This window comes from Martes martes (assembly GCF_963455335.1).
Source record: "Martes martes genome assembly, chromosome: 3".
Taxonomy (NCBI): domain Eukaryota; kingdom Metazoa; phylum Chordata; class Mammalia; order Carnivora; family Mustelidae; genus Martes; species Martes martes.
Window position 1 is genome coordinate 120,007,352 of NC_137890.1, and position 22,697 is coordinate 120,030,048.

General features: G+C 35.8%; 1 protein-coding gene across 1 annotated transcript in view; it reads right to left on the reverse strand.

Moving 5' to 3' along the window:
- ITPRID2 (ITPR interacting domain containing 2) overlaps positions 1 to 22,303 on the reverse strand; it is an 88,055-nt gene extending 65,752 nt beyond the window's left edge. Inside the window, exon 1 of the mRNA XM_080798169.1 lies at positions 22,173 to 22,303. The gene's annotated coding sequence lies outside the window, so the exon portion shown is untranslated. The remainder of the gene's footprint in view (positions 1 to 22,172) is intronic.
- Between the last annotated feature and the right edge of the window lie 394 nt (positions 22,304 to 22,697).

Here is a 22,697-nt window from a genome sequence, read left to right on the forward strand (position 1 = left end):
AGAGAGAGATCACAAGTAGGCAGAGAGGCAGGCAGAGAGAGAGGGAAGCAGGCTCCCCACTGAGCAGAGAGCCTGATGCGGGGTTCAATATCAGGACCCTGAGATCATGACCTGAACCGAAGGTCAGGAGGCTTAACTCACTGAGACACCCAGGTGCCCCCTTTTTTAAAAATTTTTTTTAATATTTTATTTATCTATTTGAGAGAGAGAGTACAAGTTGGGGGTGGGGACGGGGGAGAGGGAGAAGCAGACTCCACACAGGGAGGGAGCCCAACATGGGGCTCAGTCCCAGGACCCAGTGATCATGACCTGAGCCAAAGGCAGATGCTTAACCCACTGAGCCACCCAGGTGCCCTGAATCTAAGACATTCTGAAATTAACATTTTCTACTATTCCAAACTGAGTCTTGGTAAGCAAAATTTTAACCAAGTATTTAATAACGAGTGTTTAAAACAAATTAGTTGAACAACTTCTGATTGTATCTGCCTGATGCTCAGTCTCACAGGTTAAAAACTAGAAAATATTTTATCTTTCCCATAGAACTTTGACATAGTTTCAGTGATTAATACAATTCACATTTAAGAATGGATTTTTTTCAAGTATGCATCCTATTACAGTGAGACAGTCTAGATAACATTAGCTCAAGAGTTCTTGTTAGGGAAAGCCTGTTAATATTTTCTCCCTCTCTGCCTCTGTCCTTGACAAGTAAAAGAGGTCTTTAAAGACATTACAAAGGTGACTTAAAACAAAAAACAAAAAACTGTGCTCCTTAAACTGTGGCCATCACTATCTCATCCCATGTAAAGATGCTTGTTGCTAATAGCAGGAACAGTATCTGATGTGTGTTTGGTTTTCATCAGTACTACAGTTCAGATTTCATTTTGTTTTTTACAAGACCATTTGGTATCAGTTCAAACTAACATTTAACAACACCTTAGCAAAACAATGCAAAGTTGATCCGATATACATTACACATGCACACACGTACACACACTAGTCCTTTTGCAAACATCAGATACCTGTAGATAAAAGAAGATGGTCACCTGATAGGCTTCTTGAAGGTTCATCTCTCAGGCCTACCCAAACAGAGGGAAGACCCACATAAGTATTATAATACAATAACAGAGAAGACCATTTAGAATAAGAGCTAATTTATTTTCTAATTATTTTTTAGGACTCCTAAGGTTTTCTGCAGTTCAGTACTTAGGTGGTTATGAGGTTATGCAAGCCAAGAGAACACACAGAGGAGTCTAACTAGCCAGGTAGATTTTGGCAGATACCATAGTTTGAGAGCTTCAGGAAGGCCATGGGAGGTAGGCACAAGGTTGGGAGGGGCATAAAGTTGTTCTATTTTAGGCTGGAGTCCAGGGAAGGCAGGTAAGGCCAAGCACAGCTGGCAAAGGCCATCGTTCTAGGTAACCAAGGCCCAGAGTCCAGGAAGTCAGAGCAAATTGGAAAGAAAGATTCTGGAGAACAGGTAACACTTTGTTCTTTCTGCTCTGTGTGGCCATGACAGGTCCCTGTTGCTGATTGTTACCAGGGAGAGGTCAGAAGTCAGCCTGGGAATTCTGTTTCTCACTGAAGCAGAGGATCCAGGGTCACTTGGTGCAGATTTTGACCATTTTCGGTCATAGATGACTGACTTCTTTGTTTCAAACTATGCTGGTAATCTTGAAAGGAGGCTACTAACTATATACTACCTACCATATCTCTGTATGTATTAAAGCTAACAATATTTGAATTTGTGATATATACAAATATTATGAGGGAATAGAAATAATAAAATGTCAGCTGCTGGTTGATGAGTCCATCATTTCACAAGCTGTGTTATCTCCTGTAGGTTGTATAACCTCATTTATTCACATTTTATTTGCCTGTAGCAGTAGATTTAATGCCGTACAATATACAAAACACGAATCCCTGGGCTTGATATAAATTACTTCCATTAATTCATTTATTCTTTTGTCAGCCAACAAAAAGTTACTGAGGACACTGCTATGGGCCATTCTGGATTCTATGTTCTAGAAACAGGGTGGTGAGTGAATGAGATGTTCTTATCCCCAAGGACCTGGAACTCCTTCTTGTTTCCTTTGTTTGTTGACATATGCCAATTACCCACTTTCTTCTTCAGAAAGTAAAAAAATGTTGGAGAACATGGTTGAGTAATAAGGAAACCTACAAACAGTTACAATGATCATGATCCAGGGTGTGAATCACTTAAAATATCAGTAAACTATCTTGACTCATCACAGATTCCGGCAAATGAGGTCACAACAAATTAAATTTACCACTTCAAGTTATCCAAGACTATTAAATGTAGTCTAAAACCTGACTAGTTCACATACATGTATTTGTAGTATCTGCTCAAACACCTGATTCATTTTACTAAGAAATACTTAAGTGCATCTTGCATTTTTTGATGGCTTCTCCTACAACCTACACTCAAGTCTTTGACTTCTCTACTTCCAAAATACAGACGCCAGCTGGAAAATACCCTTTTAAAAAATTGAAAGCCACAATCCCACATAAAAAGTAATTTTGTCTTATTTCTATGCTACATTTTCTTGATTATCTCCTTTCAAATATCACTGTATCACAAAAGTAAATATAGTTAGCGCTTCAATACTTTTTGTTCAAAGGGCTAAAGATTAAGCTTCAACTTTCTCATTGCCAAAGATAATTGGCATCTCATAGGTTAAAGTGTTATAAAGTTTTAAGGAAAACTTCCAAAATGCACAGAAGAACGAGGGCATTCAAGGAAAGAGATGTTAGAACACCAGTGAGGGTAGAAAACACCTAAATGAAGGAGGCATTCCCCCTGTCAGTCCCCTGCTAGGCTCTGCTCAGCAGGAGATAATGTTCTTCATTTTCCCACAGTGCAGAGCAATGTTGTAAGGAGTGAAATGAAGTTGATCCTTCAGTACATAGATAAAGGAAACTTGACAGCTTTCCAGGCCCTTTTGAGAGGGACTACAATCTCATTAATTTCTAATTGGAATGATTTATTTGAAGTACATCGATATCCACAGTTTACTAATCACTGCAGTGCACCCAGTGACAAATGTGATATATTGCTCATCCTTTTAGATCATCCATAGGGTTACACCTCTCCCTTAGATAATGGATACATGATTATATGTTAAATTTTCTATATCTTTAAAAAATATATAGGCAACAGTGGTTAGCACACACATCTATACACACACACACACACACACACACACACACACACAAGCAAGAGGGGCTTCTGTTCTCTGGACCTGGGACTTCAGAGAATCTCTCTGCACAACTTCTAACTACAGATCTTTGCACAAGACTTCAGAATTCAGGAACTGAAGGATTGTGCCCATCCAGAACTAGAGACATGCCTCCTTCTATGCCTTCTCTGTTACTCAGTATCCCAGAATTTCCCACCCAAATGGACATGAGCCTGCTTCAGCTTCTAACCCCAGGACTGTTTCCATTGTTCCATTTATATGAAACACCCCAAGGCTTGAGAGATGCCCAACCAGCAACTGTTTGTAACAGATCAGATATGGATATGTGGGCTGATCTGGCCATGAGCATAATTTTGAGATCTCTTGCCTTGTCTTCAGACCTCTCATGTTGTGGGATGGAGCTGAGAATGGGAAAAGAAGGGAGGCTGGGCTGCAGGCATTCAAGCCGACTCTCCCAGAATTTCTACTTTTAAACATGAAACTCCAAGGTTTCAAACCATTTTAAATTTGAACTTTGCCTAAAGTCTATTTTTTAAGGTGAGAGGATAGAACACACTTTACTTATAGATACTCACCACAATTTATAACTTAGTATGTTGTACACGGGCTTCTACTTATACTCTTTTTCAAATCCCACAAATATTAGGGAAGGGACTGTATGTAAATATTAGAGTTAATTTTATGGTATATGAATTTCCAAGAGGATGGAAAAAGAGCCCTAACTTTTTTAAGGTGCACTTCAATCTGTGATTTCATGCTAAGTCCACATTACCTTGGATTTCTTTTCCCAACATGTCTCAGCAAAACTTTATACAACCTGATTAAACAAAGCCTCTTTCCCACACAGCTCCACCTTCCTTACCTGACAGGTTTAATCTGGTGACACCCTTTAAGGACCATCATTCCAGCCACATTTAAAAGAAATAGCCTTTAGAACTCAATATAATTTTTTTTAATGTTGTAATCTATTTCTGACCACAGGGCAGGTAAAACCAAAGAAAAAATATCCCTAAAGAAATAATACACTTTAAACTTTTCTTCCCACTCTTCCTCTCCTAGTTTTTTTTTTTAAACCAAAACCACACAAACTAAACAAACAAGGTTAAAAAAAACAAAATAGAAACAAAGTTGAATACCATGGGATCATTCTGAATATTTATATTCCTAATACTTCTAAGTCATAATAACTAATAACACATTAGTAAATATTTATTAAGAATTCTCTACAACCCTAGGATATGCTCCTAGGTGATGGCAGTCTAGGGATGTATTATGTATGATATAACATGCAAAATGAGACATAAGAAATGCTAGGCAAGAGAAAAAGGTTTTAATGTGAGTTCAGGGACAAGAAGGATTATTTTACCTTAGGCAGTGGGTAGGAATTAAATATACTTTATGAAAGACAAAAGGACATGCCATGATTGCTTTTTAATTTAATTTAGAGCCTTCTAGAATATTTCAAGTTTAAATATTGAAGGTATTAAAGCATCTTGCTTTCATATATTCAGTCTATTTAAGATTTGCAAACTGCCTCAGGTAATCTGAAATGGAGATCACAAAAATGGGCAAGGAGGAATAGAGTAAGGTTGGGGCATTGATTTTCAGGACATTACTCCTGAAAAGTGATGACTTTTTAAGAAAACTAATGGCTATAAAATGCATTGAAATTTTCATGGCAAACATATCTTCTTTGGATATTGATATTTAGTGGGAACATAATATATAGGCAACAACAACTGATTTTCTAACATTAACTCCAATGAGTCATTGAATTACCCTAGTTATATGCGTGGCATAAGTGATGGACTGATCCATGATACACACCCAGTGTGTCACAGACGATGACGCTCAAGGTGGGCTGTTCATAAGCCATACAGATTCCTCAACATATAGCTCCTTTGACCTGAGTCATCCCAGTGGCATTCATTACATTCTGGATTGTCAGAATGCAAACATGTTATCATAAATTTCTAAAGCCTGACTAACTATGTTCAACTGCTTGAACCATTGTCAGGTCCCTAGTGAAAGCTCTGAACCACAAATATGGGCCAACAAATTATGATTTGGGAAACATCACAGGCATTCAGTTAAGTTTGTGAATTGAAACGAAGTTGCAACATCAGAAGTATGCTTCAGCAGGCTGCAATATGTAATGTAGGAAAATGTTTTGTTTCCTTTTTTGTTTTTGCCTTGCTCTTAAATTTATCTAATTTTGAAACATTATCCAAACTGAATCTTTTTAGGTATGGTATAATGTACAGTCCATGGTGGCAAATTATTTTTAGAAAAGAAAGTATGGTGAAAGTGGGGTATGTACAGAAATAATGCTGTTTACACTAGAAATACAGAGGGACAGGGAGAATTTGAGCTCAGCCAAGCATGTTCCCCCTCAGGTCACTCGCACTTGCTATTCCCACTGAGTGGAACACTCTTGCTTTGTAATCTGCATAGATAGCTCCTTGCAACCTTCCAGGTTCTGACTAAAAGTTGTTTTAATCAAAGAGACTTTTGACTACTCTTTATATACTAGCAACCTCTTTAGGTATCACTCTTTCCCTTTCTCTGCTTATACATTTAATTTTTTAAATGCTTTTAATTTAATATTCTCCTAAACATGTATCAACAGTTCACAAGTTATATACTACCTGTATACCTTTGTTATTTTTTGGCTTCTTCTCCCTAAAATATGTTCCTTGAGAACAAGGACTATGTTTTGTTCATTACTCTATATTCCCAGCATTATGTCCAAGGCACAGAGTATAGTAGGTACTCAATAAATTTTTCTTGAGGAAATGAATGGATAACTGATAGCTCTCTGTAGGTCAAGTTTAATTACTCATAACAGTTCTCGCTCACTCTAACCTTAAATACAGTGTATGATATAGTTACTTTGGGAAAGAAATAAATCTAGGCACCTGAAATATTCAACAGAACAAAATCACAAATTATTCAGAAGGAAGAAGAGATGTACAGTGTGTACAAATCTATAAAACCAATACTGGTACCTGGAGCTTCTCAGGGTTGAATTTGCTTACTAGATACCCAGTAACAGATAGCTAATATAACTGCTAACTTAAAAGCCTCCTAGGTGGGGCGCCTGGGTGGCTCAGTGGGTTAAAGCTTCTGCCTTCAGTTCAGGTCATGATCCCAGGGTCCTGGGATCGAGCCCCACATCGGGTCCTCTGCTCCGCAGGGAGCCTGCTTCCTCCTCTCTCTCTGCCTGCCTCTCTGCCTACTTGTGATCTCTATCTGTCAAATAAATAAATAAAATCTTAAAAAAAAAAAAAAGCCTCCTAGGTATGGTTTAAAAGTATATGTAGGGGCGCCAGTGTGGCTCAGTGGGTTAAGCCTTGGACTTCAGCTCAGGTCATGATCTCAGGGCCCTGGGATTGAGCCCCACATCGGGCACTCTGCTCAGCAGGGAGCCTGCTCCCCCTCTCCCCCCTCACCCCGCCTGCTGCTCTGCCTACTTGTGATCTCTCTCTCTCTCTCAAATAAATAAATAAATAAATAAATATCTTTTTAAAAAAATAAATAAAAAATAAAAGCATATGTAATTTCAACAAATGCTGCGAGGATAACTGGATAGCTACATGAAAAAGAATAAGGTTAGATACCTACTGTACAGCACCTGCAAAAAATTAACTCAAAATGGGTCCTAGACCTACAGTTAAAATCTAAAATTATAAAACTCTTAGAAGAAAACATAAAAGTAAACCTTTGTCACCTTGGGTTAGGCAATATTATCTTGGATACAATTTCAAAACAAGCAAATTGGACTTCCTCAAACTTAAGAAATTTTGTGCTTCAAAAGAAGCCAACAAATAAATAAACAACCAGTAGAATGGGAGAAAATATTTATAAATAATATATCTTACAAAAAACTTATATATAAAATATATAAAAAACTCTTGCAACTGAAGACAAGTAACACAATTAAAAATGGGCAAAGAATAGATATTTCTTATGAATAGATATTTCTCCAAAGAAGTTATACAATAACCACAAAAAAAGGTGATCAACAGCATTAGTTATTAGGGAAAGAAGAATCAAACCCATAATGAGAGACTACTTCACAGCTACTAGTATGGCAATAACAAGTGTTGGTGAAGATGTGGAGAAATTGGTATCCTAATACTTACTGATGGGTATATAAACTGGTATAGCCACTTTTGAAACAGTTTGGCAGTTCCCTAAAATGCTAAGCATAGAATTACTATATGACCCAGCAATTCCATAGCAAGATATAAACCCAAGAAAACCAAAAACATATATCCACGCAAAAACTTGTGTGCCTATATTCATAGCAGCATTATTCATGATAGACAAAAAGGAGAACTACCCCAAATGTGCATCAACTGATGAAATGGTAAACAGCGGTGGTATATCCACATAATGGAATACTAGTCAGAAATTAAAAAGAATGAAGTACTACAAGGTTCATACTACAACATGCATAAATCTTGAAAACATGATGCTAGGGGAAAGAAGCCGGTCACAAAAGGTCACATAGTGTATGATCCATGTATATGAAAAATCCAGAATACACAAATCCATAAGGCCAGAGAATAGATTATGTATTACCTTATACTATATTGCGGCAGTGGGAATGGGAATGGGAAATGACCATTGATGTACAGGGTTTGTTTTGGGATGATGAGAATGCTTGAAAATTAGATAGTGTTAATGGTTACACAATGAAGAATAGCTAAAAATTACTCAACCGTACACTTCAATTGAGTGAATTTTATGGCATGTAAATTAGATTCAAATAAAGCAAAAAAAAAAAAAAAACCAACCCAACAACATAAGTATGAAGCGTAGCTATATAGCAAAATATCACCTTAAGTTGTGCTACACAGTAGGGTCACACAGAGTAGCAGGAAACCCATGCCTGCGAGGTGCAGATCATACAAAGGCAATAGAATTCTTCCCTTCAGGGCCCCTTCTGTTCATAGGCCGAGCAAGAACCTGGAGTTAAGAGGTGCTCAAAAGTCCATTTGCTCAAGTTTTCTCCCCCAGCTTATTGCTTCAGGATCTGAAATGCCTTTTATAGGTCATCTTGTGGAATAAGTCATGAAGGAACTTATTAAAATAGAAACACTGTATGTGGAAATGCATAGTACATTAACTTATTAACACTCATAAGAATAAGCTTATGAACTTACTTAGCCAAGCATTTCAGTAAGGCCCTAAAGGAATGAAATGTTAATTAAAACTGAAGGGAAGAGAAAAAGATTTGGTGCCTGGCACACTGCCTAAAGCACTGGTTTTAGAAATAAAATCTGAGAAACATAGATTCCAAATGTGGGATGGCACTAAAGATTAATATTTTTGTATATCATTTACCCACCTTGCTTTACCTTTCCTACCATGTAAATAAACTCTGGCCACATAGGCTAGACTTAGACAATTTTATTCCTTTGTTCTTTAAGCTTTAGTAGGCAAGTGGTAAATCTAGGATTATAAATCATAATCCTTGACATTGAAAAGCCACTGAAGGGTTTTGAAGAAAGGGAGTGTCATGATCAGGTGTATTAGAAATATCATTCTGACTGCAATGTGGAGAACAGATTTGCAGAAACAAGACTGAATGTAGGGGCATGGTGTAGGGACCAAAAACCCACCAAGATGGTATGAAGATTATTTCAAACTGAAAACATCTGCAGAAAGAAATATTATCTGCACTACTCTTCTATGACTAAAGCAGGGCTTTATGAGAGTCAGTTACCACAACCCCCCTCTCTAGGGAAGTCTTGAGTCAGGGAGGCCAGACAACTGGCCTTGGACACTGGGACATTCCAAAAAATTGTGTAAGCAAGTCTCATCAGAACCTTCCAACTTTTGAAGCCCTAAACTCACCCTCCTTTGTTGAGCTGGTAGAGAAACTCTTACTCCTTGTAGAGTTGTAAGAGTAAAAAACTCTTACTCCTTGTAAGAAGGGAATCACTTCTTATGGGATGCTCCCACATGCATGTGAAAATAAATTCCTCTCCTGTTAATCTATTATCAATTAATTCATAGGCCCCCAATCACATGGACCTCAATTGATAGAGGATAATATTTCCTCCCAACAATAGGTTAGGAAGCTATTATACTAACCTGGTAAAAAGGAAAAATAATGCTGGTTTGAGTTAGGGTAGCAGCAGAAGGAAGAGAGGTATTTTAAATAGAATCAATAAGTTTTGGGATTTAGATATGGTCAGGAGGGAATAGGAAGAATATGGGAATAACTCCCAGGTTTTTTTCTAAGGCTCTTCAAAACTTAATTCTCTGCTGGCTGAATAGCCTTCAAAATGTAGAATGTGCTATAAAACCTGTGTGTGGTTGGGTGGGCAGGTAGCTCAAAAGCAGGTGACAATTCCTCATGGAAAAACTGCTTTGTTAAGCAAAAACATCTTGGTAAGTCATCATTGTCTCTGCATTTGGAGCTTGTCTAAAATGAGCTTAAAATTAGACAAAGAAAATGGTGCCTGCATAATAAAGTAAGAAGAATGTTTTGCTTCAGCAAAAAATGGATGAATCAAATGTTTGAAGACCAGGAAAAGCAGTGAGGGATAACAGCAAGTAGGGAAGATGGCCCAGGAAGTCATCAGAAGCTAGGTCCTGAGCAAAAGTATTGGCTAGTGGTGAGTACTGCCAGTGAACAGGGAGGTCTCCTGTTCAATGTAATGTTATTTGCTGTGCAATTATGTCTTTGTATCTTAAGATACAACCCAAAACTTTAACCTCACTTCCTGGTATAAAAACACATGTGTTTACATTTGGGTCTGTGCAGAATGGATAGAAGAGGATGGCCAGGGGATGCCAGGGTGACTCAGTTGGTTAGGCATCCAACTCTTGATTTTGGCTCAGGTCATGATCTTGGAGTCATGGGATTGAGCCTCATGTTGGGCAACGTGCTCCGTGGGGAGTCTGCTTAAGATTCTCTCTCTCCCTCTACCCTCTCCCAGTCCCAGGCTTACGTGTTTTCTCTCTTTCTCTTAATTTAATAAATCTTTTTTTGTTTTTTTTAGAGGATAGTTAGAAGAGGAAGGATGTAAAAGACATACTTTAGCAATAGTAGGAACTGAGAACAAGAAGTAAAGTAGGGAGAATGTACCCCCTGATCTTCACCACATCTACTGGGAAGTGGGTTGGGAGGTGGGAGTGGCAGCAGGGGAAACAAGAAAATTATATGTGAGACACTAGGTAAGGGTAAAGGTGGGGCCATTTCCAATCAACTATTACAGGACAAGGCAACTCTGAGAAACTGGATGACTAGGGCTACCAAGGAGCTAACACATGGGTAAATATCTAAATGAGAATCTTTTAAATTGTCTTTTCAGAAATCTAACTTCTAAATTTCCTCATCCTTCATTTCGATGCAAAACTGAAAGTATTTCTCTATTTGCGAATGTAAGTTACATTGGATACACATCCAATGGTTCAAAGAATTAAGAGACCTATTTGTATCATATGCCAATTAGCTGTAGGAGCTGAGTGTTGAAACACACAAAATACTGTTGTCTGGAGGAGAAAATAATACTGGACAATTTTCAATCTTATAACTCTTCTTAGTACTTCAGCAAGGTATAGGTTTTTCTTAATTGGGACTTTTGAACCAATGAAAATGTCTTAATTCCAAGTGTAAAACTAATGCCTTCTTACTTGGAATATATACTAAGTCAGTGAAATATAGTTTGAAGAAAATATATTGAATGTCTTATGTCTTAATATTTTAAATTCTTATTGCTTGAATTATTTTCCAGAGAGGCTTTCTTGAAGCAGGACAATTTAGAAAATAAATAATGTACTTGGAAATTATCATCATGGTTAATCTTGTTAAAAATATGTTCTTCATTCATGATTTCCACAGAGACTTTATTGTATTTACCAAGTTACTGGCTCTTACTGTTGTTACCACTGGAATTCTAATGAAAAATAGATTTTCTCTTCCTACTGAGTTCAATATAATCTGAAGTATATTCTTAATTTTCAAATAAGAGCTAATAGACTATACCATGAAAACAAACTGGAAGATTGAGGGGTTTTTAAAGTTGAAAGCCACAGACGTTGTTTTGGACTGTCCTCTGAATTTGTATATTCTACCCACAAAAGGTATATAATTATATTATATTGGTTCTGTAATATGAATACAATTCTAACTTTGCATAATCAGGTTTTATAGATTCTGTAGAAAATTTTTCATTTATTTTTCAGCAGTGATAGAAAAATACAAACATGAGCACTGTAATTGGTTACCACCTATTCTTGGAGCCATTATCTGTCCGTGTACAATTATTTGCAATAGTTAATAAATGTTCAGTGGTGTTACTGAGCTAACCTAAAATTTATCAGCTTGACTTGCTAAGTAGATAACAGTTAAAACAAAGTGTTACCTTTGAGAGATGTGATGTGTCACTAAGGCTGATTCCTAGCATCATCTAATAGAAAAGATGGGCTCCTAGGTCATTCACATGAAACCGAGTCTACATTAGTATAAATGTAGTAAGCTTTCCACATACAACTTTTAAGTAAAACTATTTCTAAGATTTGTGAGGGCAGGAAATTTCTGCAATAGCTTCATAAAATGGGAAGTGGACAAAGTGTTTATAGACAAAAATTCAGGAAATGAAACATTACTAGTTCTTTTATATTAGCTCCTTTTTCCAGTCTGTTAATTACACTGTCTAACCAAAATTGGGTATTTTATTATTATCAGAACTTTCCAATAGTTTTCTCATGGCCATAGTTCTGTCTGCCATTTGAGGAAATCTCAAAAATAGCAGTAGGAGGTTTATCAATAAAATATTCTCTTCTTTTCCTTACAATCAAAGCCATTGATAAAATTTGAGCTCTAAGAGAAAAAGATTCCATTTGTATGTATGGAAGGAAATAATTAAAAGTCAATTTTTAGCAGTATTTTCTTCCTGGAATGTATTTTGAAATTTGGGCAGGGGGGCGGGGGGGGGGAGGATTTTAACAAAGTACTGTTAGAAAAAAATATTTACACACAATAAACACAATTTACCACAAAAATATGGGGAAAATAAAAAGTTATATTTTATTAAAATTAGAAGAAAGAAGTCAATACTAATGTTATCTATTAACTTCAGTTAGCTGTTATTTCCTAAGAAACTAACACAGGATATGTTATTCAGTATTCTATTTTAAAATAGAACAGGTTTCAAGTCTTAAAACTGGTCAAAATTGGGGAAATAAAAGATCATAGCTTAGAATTTCTCTCCCCTTCAGCTTTAAATACATAAACTTTGGGTGAAACTTCACCCAAATCAATATACCTACTAAAGTTCTGAGTTACTGACTTCTCCATTTGCAGCATTTGTGGAGTGGGAGAAATGAGAAAAAAATTCCTAACATGTTTCCCTCCTACTGTCTTTCTTCATGCTAAAGGTCACAATTTTGCTTTATGATAGATTGCATTATAGAGTATTAGAGCTAAAAGAGACTCTTTCAGTAATCTAGATTCATGTTCTTGTTTAATACCAAAGAAGAAACTGAGGCCCAGAGAACTTAAACAAATTGCCCAAGGATATAAAGCTAAAAATAATGGGATAGGAGCTGAAAAGTATGGAACAGGAAAGAGTTTTTTTTTTGTTAATTGTTTTTTGTGGTGTTAGTTCAAATAAGTTAACCTGATAAGAGATTAATTCAGGTAAGCCAGCTAAAAATACTTGTAATTACTTCTCAATATAATAAGGGGGGGAGAGGGGAAATCACAGGAATGAATGCATAGGAATGAAAAAGAGAAATGGCCTACAGAATAAGTGAGACACAGCATATGTGCTTTGGTTTTTAAGCCTCTGGGCCAAAATCACACTTATGATCTTGGTAACCAAAAAGAATCTTGTTCCTGGAATGCTTGTAGAGACCTGAGTTAGTCATAAGCTTCTTAAGAAAAGAATTTATCCTTTGTTTGATATTGCAATGATTCTTGATCAAAAAGGCAAGCAAGCCTCTTTTATTGTTAGAGGCCTAGTTATACTCTTGTTGCTGGTGTAACAAATCCCTGGGAAAACTTTAACTAAAGACCCATGTATTTGAATGATTTTAGTATGGATTAGATGATCTCATGAAGTCTCTCCCGGCTCTATCATTCTTTCCCTATTGGTGCCAGGAAAACCAACCTCATATGCTTGTTTCAAGGAATTTGACTAGCAATGATAGGCTTTCTAATTATAGACTTATTCAGCTAGGGAAATAACTATAGAATGTTTATTTCAGAGTATTGCTAGAATCATTATTCTGAAAGGTTTATATGAGGAGGACTCAAATGCTCATATCCAAGACAAAACAACTCGACTGAAATCATTGGCTTTGGACCAAGTATTTTGACCATTTGATAACTTAAGTGGTAAGTCTAGCTTCTGGTTTTCCTTCAATTCAATTCCTTCCCCCACTCCCGACAGGTAAATCTGTTACTGCCTGTGGCCAAAGGATAAACCTCCTTTCTAATCTACTTTCACAGTTAGGAGATGGACAAAAATTCTACTTGGTCTTTAATTAAAGTTTTCCATTTTGCTAAAAGATAAGAAAGAAGCACCCTACATTTATTTCTGAAGTCTCTAGGAACAACTTTAGCTTCATATTATATTAAAATACAACATTCAAAATAATATCTGGCATCTTCTTGACATTCCAGAGGCATACTTGAAATAAATGATGCCAACAGTAGCTAAAAATGGTGAAGGAAATTACAGAAGTATTTGACTATCATCCAAAAGATTCCAGTGGAGGAAAATTTCCCTCCACCCCACAAGCATCTTAAGGCTTTGTACCAAAGAATGCTAAAGATTTTAACTGGCTGGCAAAATACATAGCAGGTGGCAAAATATTTTTGACTTGTAGCTGAACAGTCTTTCTTTCTTTCTTTCTTTCTTTCTTTCTTTCTTTCTTTCTTTCTTCCTCTCTCTCCCTCCCTCCCTCCCTCATACTTGACTATATTATAAGCAAAAATAGTAATCAGAAAACAAAAAAATCAGGAATAATTTATATATGATAGAATCCATTCTATTTGAAAACAGCAAGGTTCTTCAATCTTTCACAGCAAATAGAAACTCTTCCCTCCTCAAACATTTGATTCTCTGGTCTTCCCTTGTGTCTCCCTGCCCCACTGAAATACATGAACAACCCTTCATGCATATTCTTATGAATCAACATGAAATTTGACAACACTTTCCCTTCCTCATTTCAGATATGACTCATTGCTCTTGGTGTAATCCCCATGGACTAGAGAAGTTCTACTTTAAAGTAAGGAAACAAAAGAAGCACCTTTAATTCAAGCTGGTTTATCCAGAGAACTCTAATAGTTATTATTCACTGACTTCTTAAGTACAGTGCATTATAAAGCTGACTGTTTGAAGTGTCCTCTCTTCATCGTTCCCTGGGGAAACCGCTGTAGAAAAGCTGGAGAGGTAACCTGACTGATAAGTCTTAGACTTGAAGTTTATCAGCAGTTCTACTAAAACCATCCATTCTCTCTAGGATGCTATTGGATTTTAGCTTTGGGAGCATTTTATTTTACTTCCAAGATTTTGGATCATCTTCCCTACAGATCCTTCTGACTTTGTATACAAAAAGTAATAGATCTGAGCTACTTCTTTAAAGTCTTTCTAATTTAAAACTTGACCCTTTCTCTGCTGAGGGATAAACATTACCCCACCTCCAAATCTCTCTCAGAAAGGGCTGTAGAGCACAATTCACTTCAGAAGTCTTAAATCATTTAGAAAACCGGTGGTCTTTCAAACAATATTTAAATAAGAAGGAAAAAAGAAAATGGCCCTCTAAGTAAAATTCTACTTACCCTTACTTGAAAATAGTAAAAAGTAAATAAAAAGCCGAGGCTCCTTTTCCAAATCTTAGAAATATCTAGTCCCAAGAGAAACTGTTTCTTGGTTTAGGAGATGAGAAGAGTTGAAGTTAAACAATGATCTTTTTTTCCATTTCTAAAAAAAAAAAAAAGAAAAAAAGCCAGCAGAGGCAAATGGCTCTGTTGGACAAATTGTTTCAGCAGATGTTCATTGTCCCAGGGAGAAAACAGTCTCTATTTTGCAGCTTAGCACTTGCAAATTTAGAAACTTAAATATTTTTAACTTGAAATGGTCCATGTGGTATGAGTGGGATGTAAATATTAAAATCATTTATATGAGTAAGTGGTTACTTTCTAACATGAACATCTACAGAATGTGGAGGACTACCCTTAGGTCATGATATGGTGGTGCAGCGATTATCACCCATCTGTGCTTTTCAAGTTTCTATAAGTTGTTATTCCCATTTATAGTGCACCTGGGAGAATATTAATATTTATATAACATTTATAGAGTGATGTACCATGCACTCATAATTATCCTATGGGGTAAAATACTATTAGTGTGCCTATTTTAAACTGTGTAAACTAAGGCTTACAAAGGTGACATTCATATGCAAATATAGGCAGTTTGACTCTGGGACAGGGGTCATCAAATCTTTTCTATAAAGGGCCAGGTAATAAATAAATATTTTAGGCTTTACAAGCCTTAAAAGCCGTTGCAACAATTCAACTCTGTCTTTGCAGAACAAGAGCAGCCTAAGACAATATGTAAATGAGTGACCGTGGTTTATTCCCCACCCCTCCCCCAAAATTGTATTTATGGTCACTGAAATTTGAATTTCATATAATTTTCATGAGTCACTAAATATTATCCTACTTTTGATTTTTATCAATGTTTAAAAGTGTTAAGACAGTTCTTACTGCAAGAGATGTGCAAAAACATATAGCATGCTGGATATGGCCCACAGATTAGTTTGTTGACCCCTGTTCAAGGCTCTTACTGATTATACTATTTTTTAATAGTGTTTTTATAATTTTTTAACAGCTAATGGAGCTGTATTTACATTCTAGCATTATCAAATTATGGCAGACTTTTATCATAAAAATTATTTCTTGGGAAATAAGTTTTTTGTATTATTTATATTTGTATTTTATATGAAATAGATATATAAAGAATCATATGAAATTTGCCACTATTTAATTGTTTGACTTATAAAAAGTGGCTATTTCATATGTTTCAACATTACATTTATAACTGCTTACTGCTGTCAGAAGTAACACTTTTTTTTAAGATTTTATTTATTTATTTATTCATTTATTTTTTTTTAAAGATTTTATTTATTTGACAGACAGAGATCACAAGTAGACAGAGAGGCAGGCAGAGAGAGAGAGAGAGGGAAACAGGCTCCCTGCCGAGCAGAGAGCCTGATGCAGGACTCGATCCCAGGACCCTGAGATCATGACCTGAGCTGAAGGCAGCGGCTTAACCCACTGAGCCACCCAAGCACCCAAGATCTTATTTATTTATTTGACAGACAGAGCTCCCACATAGGCAGAGAGAGAGAGGAGGAAGCAGGCTCCCCGCGGAGCAGAAAGCCTGATGCGGGGCTCTATCCCAGGACCCTGGGATCATGACCCGAGCTGAAGGCAGAGTCTTTAACCCACTGAGCCACCCAGGTGCCCCAGAAGTAACACTTATTTATATTAGCATTATGAAAGCATAGGCAAGTGACCAGGGGAATATTATATAAACAAGCATCAGATGGGTAGCACGCTAGATGGTATTTAAATTTCCTTTATAATCTTTTCTATGAAATGAATTAGGATAGTCTAGGACTCACTGAAGTGATAAAGGGGACCGCTTACTGCTATGTAGTTGCTCTGTGACAAGTACTAAACTGTGTTATCTCATTTAGTTTCCATAATGATACTATGAGATAAGTATTTTTATTCAATTCACAGTTGAGGCAATCTAGGTTTTTGGAGACTAAGTAAATTGCTTTCGTCATACCACTGATAGATGGCAAAGCATGTCCTTGAACAAAGAAGAAAAGTTTCCTCTTTGTTTTGTTCACGCAACAAAGGCAATCTCACTGCCATCTGTCAGTACCACTAAGATTTTTAAGATAAAATACAATTTTTTCTTCAAATTCATTGCTAGAAAACCAGTTATAAGCCATAGTATTAGAATTTCTCTCATTTTTCAATAAACTCCAAAAAATACACTTACATAATTTAAAAACACTTTTTGTAGCCACATCTGCATTGTTTCTTCAGAATTTCTTACACAAATAACTCCTTAGTTGGGTAAGATCTCAATTTATATTTAAATGAAAGAGAAGAGGAAAGAGAAATCACAGCTTTTGATAAACATAATTTTTTAAAGATTTATTTATTTGAGAGAGAGAAAGAGAGAGTGTGGGCAGGGGGAGTAGCAGAGGGAGAGAGAAAGAATCCTCAAGCAGACTTCCCTCTGAACTCTGGGGGGATCTGAGGACCCTGGAATCATGATCTGAGCCAAAATCAAGAGTCAGACACTTAAAGGACTGAGCCACCCAGGCACCCCAGTAAAAACCTTAATAAAATAAATGATTACTTAAAAACTGATAAGTTTACAAAGTCTGAGAATTTAAGAGCATCAAATCCTTTTCCTCACACTTTCACATATTAATATAATTATTTTAAGTCCTGCATATCCTAAGAAAATAATTTTGCACATACATTGCACAAATAAGCATTAAGGAGAGAAAGAAACTATAAAGTAAAATCAAAAGAAATACTGAAATCAGAATATTAACATTGTATTACATTGCTTCATTTATGCTTCTCATTCCCTATCTAAAGAAGAAACCAATAATCTCATCAATGACCACTGAGGAATAAACTATAAAACAGGTAAGGAATTCTAAAGGATTCACCAAAAGAAAAAAATTATTCCAAGTCACACTTACACTAGAAAGGTACGTTACTGCTCTTTTTCTTTTCTTCTGTTTTTCCTTCTTCTTTTCTTTTCTTTCCTTTAACCATTTTTCTTGGCATAGCAAATAAAATAAACTTCGGCGTGACTGGCTTCTTTCCTCTCACAATTTTTCATCTTTACTTTTATGTCTTTTTCCCCTAAAGGCCAGATTGACTAGTCTCATTAACAGTATTTCAACTCATCAAATATTCTATTTTCCTTCATTCAAAATTTACTTCAAAGTCAGTGTTCTCTGGAATGTACACCAAGCAAGTTAAAAATAGAGACATTTTGCCAGCAAGTGAAGTTCAGAAATTAATGAAAAGGTTCTTTGCAGTTTCCAAGGAACAGAGGGTTTACATGCAAAAAAAAAAAAAAAAAAAAAAAGTATGAACAAACTTTTGCAACCATTTATAATGCACTTGATTCTGCTGCTGTTGTTTTGTTCTATAATATAGAATAGACCAAAATCAAAGATAGTTGAAGGAAAAGGGGATTTGAGATCTCCTGATCCACTGTAACATAATCACTACAAAAGTAGGGTTTATATCTTATTCGCTACTGAATGTCCAACGTAAAACTGTTTCTGGAACATGATAGGTGCTCAATAAATATCTATAGAATGAATGGATATTTGCTGAAGAGTGACTTTGGACAAAAAACCAGGAACAGAGCAATTAGAAGATATTATTATCTTGCCTTAATGAATCCTTCCTTATCCATGAGTAGAAGGAATGAGGGAATTACTTTACAAGTCATAAAAACATAGCACTGTTTAGTATTGTGGATAGAACATGGGCTTAAAGATAATGTGATCATTGTCATTTTGGTACTGGTAATAATTAAGGAAAAGAAAAGTGGACAATCCAGTCAGATCATGATTCCTAGGCTTTACACAGGCAGAGTTCAGAAAGTTCAATTAAAAATTAGGTGTCATTCTATAGGCCAAGATGATAAATGAAAGGCATGAAGAAGACACATGGGATTTCAGGATGTTCTGAAAACAAAAATTCTAACCTGTAATCATGCGTTTAGCCACAATACAGTAGGTGAGGCCAAAAGTAGGGTTTCTCAATATCAGCATTATTGACATTTGGAACCCATATTTCTTTGATGCAGGGAGTGTCCTGTGCATTGTAGGATGTTTAGCAGCATCCTTGTCCTCTATCCACCAGATGCTGAGTACCTCACCCCCTTTGTTGCAGAGACCAAAAAATATCTTCAGATATTGCCAAATTAAGAACGGCTCAGAAGGAAGGAAAAGAGAGGCAGCATTCTCAGGTTTTAGAAATATTTCAAAGCAAAAAAAAAGGAACTTGTAAGAGTTGTTAAAAATCAGATCATTACAGTTGAGGAGTTAAAAATCTCAGTTTTAACAAAAACTTTAAGGACAAAAGAAAGAAATATTTCTAGTGCCTTATCGGAGCAAGGTGAAGTTTGGTGCTGACTATGTATAAACAATGGGACAATTAAAATTACTAAAATATTTTGATGTGTCTTCTCCATTTTGAAAACAACTTTCTAATATTATAAAGAGACCATTTTTAGGTAAGAAAAGAATAAGAAAGCAATTCACTACTTTATATATTGTTCTGAATTTCTAAAGTTAGGCAAATTTCATATCAAAGTGTATGGGAAAATTAGTAATCAAAGCACAATGTGCTTAGGAATTCTTGAAATGATATTTAACAGTAGTACCATGAAATAAATAATACCAGTTTTCAAAACATTTTTTAAAAAATGGTGTTAAAAATTGATAAGCTGATTAATAAAGATCCCTGAAAGAGTTCTAGAACATGAAAGAAAAGCTAAGTGCTTGTGGTAGAAGAAATGACTGCCAAAAACCTCTTGAGTTCACTATAAATGAGATGTGTAAATCAATCTTACACTTAACTAGGTTTCTTGAGTTACACATCAGAGTAATACTGGAAATACAGTGTATCTTGACTGTCATGAACTATGTCAAATAGTCTCAGGCTGTTTATATTCTAATGGACTAACTGGAAGAACATGGCTGGTTGCTAATACAGTTTATTTCCCCTACGCCTTCAGCTAGCCATTCTCCCCACCCTCACACCTTCACCCAATGCTTTTGGGAATCTCTAGGACCACAAAATAAAGTTTCAAAGCCATTAGATTCACTGATCAGTAAATGTCTTTAAATGCCCATCATTTTGTGGTGTTTCAGTCACTGTGAGGTACAAACTACCACTGAATTCAGTGTCTTCTCAATTTTGTTCAATTGAACAAAACTTTATAGACTGATTTCCATCCCAACCTAGATAAACATCATTTTTTTTTTTTTTTGGCAGAACTCTTCATCCACAGGGAAGTAAATCAGCACCAGTTAATATTTGCTTAATTTAAAAAATACCATTCAGAAATATAGTCAAGATTTTTTGTTATACCGTTAAATGTTTTCTTTACAGTTACTTTATTAATATCAAAATCACTCTCTTATACTGACAAATGGTGTGCTAGATGTGGGAAGAAATCTGCCTATCAAATACTCTATCAGTCAGACTTTTGCTCCACTCCACCTATCCCACATATTCACCTGTCACCTTGCTTTAATAATTGCAAAAAAGACTGAGCAGAAACTTTACCAGTACAGATTTTTAAGCATCATGATACCAATAATATCAAAAGTATGTTTTCAGGGCACAGAACACTATTTGACAAGGCCAATAAAGGAATGTAAACTAGAACAGAATTGTTTAATTACATCTTGCCTGAAAACAAATGCAGTTCCGACAAAAAATGATAATAAATCACACCAAGTATACGTAACTGCTAACCATGCATTTATTTAAAGGGCTGCTTCAATTTCACTACTATATAAATTAAAAAATAGAGTGTAATGAAAATTTGTGATAGCTGATAATACTGTGACTTTTTATTTTCGTTAATTAAAAATGTATAGGAATTCAAGAAAGGAGACTCCGTTTTGGCAAGTTAACAATAAGCGGATGGATGGCATGTCATATTTAAGGATCACTTCATCGACATTATTCTACATAATAGTTTCATTGCCAGAGTATTGGTTTACTTGTGGAAAACCCAAATCATATTACCAGGTAAAGGCATGCTGCAATGATTTCTTTCCAGCATCAACTAGGTTCATATTACACAGGTCGCATTTATACTCCAGTGTCTTCAAACTCTGAACAAATGGAAACTTACTTAATGAGACAACAAATATTTGACCTGACTTGTATCCATTTTGATGATCTTCTTTTAAAGGAAATATATTCCCAGAAAACCCAGAACGATGGAAGAGATGAAAGAAAGGATTAATAACAGCACTCAATTTTGCAAATGCACCAATCAACTTGTTTTCAATGTATAGTCCACATGAACTCTGTGAAGTTTTAAGTTTAAGTTCATGGGATTGCAGAGTTCAACCTAATTCTATAAAAGTGTGAATTCCTCAAGAATGGGGGGATGATTTGACCCAAGAAACTCAATTCCCGGAGCCCTTTTCCAGCACTTGTCCCACATTAGTACCCACTATGAGCACTATATTGGTAAGCCTGGGAGCAAGTGACTTTGAATCAAGAAATGTGATTTTCCTTCCTCAGGAAGAAGGGTTACTTTTTTGTTTGCCTCAAACCTATTAGTAGTAGCATTAAATACAAGGACTCTAATTTTATCTTCATCTTTAAGACAAAATTGTGAAGAAAATAGCTAACAGAAAAGAGATAATGAAAATATATGTGGTTTTAATAAACAAGTAACCTAGTTTTAAATAAAATCAACAAGCCTTCCTTTTAAGTTAACAAATATAAAGCCCATTTCTCAGTTGAAACAAACTTAAACAAGATTTGAAATCTTTTCTCCAAACAGAAATAATGATATTCGCTGCCATAGCAATGATTTTAATACTTCAACCCTAAACACACCAACAACTTCTTGGTTTACGTGGATTTACTACTCTGAAATCAAGAAGAAACCAACTCAAGAGCCAGTCTCACATCTGACTATTATTATCTCTACTTCTTTTTTTTTTTTCTCAGAAATTCAGCTGGAAGGAAATCAGCATAATTTTACATGAAACTATCCCAAGTATCAAAAAATCATCATTTTAGATCCACTTATTCACTCAACACAAAAGCATTTAAATGATTTAGGGAAAGTGAAGCATTAGGAAGAAGGTAGCACTTTCAAATCCAAATCTTACCTGGTCAATTGAAACGGAACAACATCCCTGAAAGCCTTCTTGATTTGTGCTCCTTTCCTCAAGGGACAACTAAATCACGGCAGCCTATATTCTTAAACCCTCAAAGAAAAATCAGGAAGCTTGATCTGTGCACATAATGGCCTGCATAATGTAAGAAAGCACCGTTTCTTGGCAACTAGAAAACAATCCTTTTCAATTAACTCACAGCAATTGGCCCACATTTGTTGTTAAACACAGAGTAAAGAAAATGTTTTAAGAACTCAAAAGAAAAAAAAAAAAAAAAAACTCAAAAGAACTTGCTAATAGCTCACCCAGAAAGTCAAATCAGTTTGTTCATTTTGAAAAGTATTTTTAATGAATTGACTGTCCATCCCAATTGCCTAATCCTTTCCTAAGGCCTTTCATTGACATACCTATCTCACTTCTTTGTTGCATATTACTTAATTAAAACCCCAATCCTGAATAGTTGCATCTGCTGTTGTAGAAACACAGTGAAAACCGGAGAGACAGTTCCAGCAAAGGGGT